Source organism: Nannospalax galili, unplaced genomic scaffold (genome assembly GCF_000622305.1).
Source record: "Nannospalax galili isolate Female #2095 unplaced genomic scaffold, S.galili_v1.0 scaffold293, whole genome shotgun sequence".
In the NCBI taxonomy this organism is placed as follows: Eukaryota; Metazoa; Chordata; class Mammalia; order Rodentia; family Spalacidae; genus Nannospalax; species Nannospalax galili.
Window position 1 is genome coordinate 529,574 of NW_008337147.1, and position 1,898 is coordinate 531,471.

Sequence of the window (1,898 nt, forward strand, 5' to 3'; positions counted from 1 at the left end):
TGGGAAGAATGGAGGTAATAATGCAGATAAAATACTCATGTATGAAACGTTCAAAAAATAAAGAAAATACGCATATAATATACTAAGCAAAAATAAAGAACAGTGCTATTTCTTCTATAAACGAATAATACATGTCAAAATTCTATTAAACCTAGCTAACACTTAACAGGAATCTTCCATATGCTATAAAACTTTGCCAAGCACTTAACAGTAGGCAAACGTAGCCAGTAAACTCTTTGCCCTCAAGAAATGGCAATAAAGGGGCTGGAGAGATGAGTCAGAAGTTGAGAGCACTGACTGCTCTTGCAGAAGACCCAGCTTTGATTCTCTGCACCCACATGGCAGCTAACAGTCAGTTCTAGGAGACCTGACACCCTCTTCTCATCTCTGTGGGCATCGCACAACATAGATTCACTTACATACATGTGAAAAATATACTTCACATAAAAATAAAATAATAAAAATTATTTTTTAAAAAAGTGATGGCAATTAAGTAAAGAAGTAAAGGAAACAGATAATTGTAACACAATTGCAACACTAACTGCTATATCAAAGTACTGTCAAATAATTTTCACTAAATAGTACTGTATGAGTGAACAATTAATTGTAGGATTATTAACAGGTGACAACAACAAAAAGACATCCACAGTTAAATATGATGGGGAAATTCTGGGTAGCATATTTTCCTCTTACAGATATCTATATTGCCATACAAATGGCTCTGTAAGACTCACTGGACTGAACAGGCTAAAATTTGATAAACCTAACACCTTACAAACAACTTGAACAGAAATGAATTCTTTACAACCAGAAAAAATTTTGTGGTCCATCAAATCAGAGAAAGAATGTTTTAGATAATTTAATTTCCACCAGAAGATGAAAGCAAGCATAATAGAAAAATGCAATTTGAGTGGGCATTGCAAGATGAAGAAATCTTTCCCTTAGAGGATTATGGACAGAGACTAGTCAAAGAATAGGAAATGCCAAGTTTAAAACAAGTGCCTTGCATCAGGATACAGCCTGAGTTGAGTCTAAATGCATGCAAGAGGCTGTTCTAACTAAATGCAGGACAAGTGTTTGTGAACCTGTAGGTTGGGGTTAGTGGTTTGTAGGTTAAACTTTCTGAAGTCTGGAGGGGTACTGAAGCTTTGAAAGTAAAACAACACAGAGTGGCAGCTCAATTTTTTTTTTTTGCTTTTTTATTTTTTTTTTCCAATTCTGTGAAAAATATCATGGGGACTTTGATTCGCATTGCATTGAATGTATAAGTGGCTTTTGGCATGATTGTCATTTTCACAAATTTAATTCTTCCAGTCCATGAGCAGAGGAGATCCTTCTACCATCTGATGTCTTCCTCGATCTCTTTCTTTAAAGATTAAAAATTTTCATTGTAGTGGTCTTTAATGTTTTTGGTCAGGTTTATTCTGAGATATTTTATTTTTTTGACAGCTATTGTGAAAGGGAGTGTTTCCATATACTCTTTCTGTGACTGCTTGTGATTGGTATATAGAAAGGCTACAGATTTTTGTATGTTAATTTTGTAACCTGCCCCTTTATTGAATGTCTTAATAATATGTAGGAGATTTCTGGTAGAATTTATGGTGTCTCTTAGATATAATATCATATCATTGGCAAAAAGGGATAATTTGATCCCTTCTTTTCCAATTATTACTCCTTTAATATGCTGCTCTTGTCTTATTGCTCTTGCAAGAGTTTCAATCAGTATGTTAAAGAGAAGTGGAGCTAGTGGACAGCCTTGTCTGGCTCCTGATTTCAATGGGAATGCTTCCAGTATTTCACCATTTACAATGATATTGGCTGTGGGTTTGTTATATATGGCTTTAATTATGTTGAGGTATGTTCCCTCCAGTCCAATTCCCTCTAGGACTTTGAACATA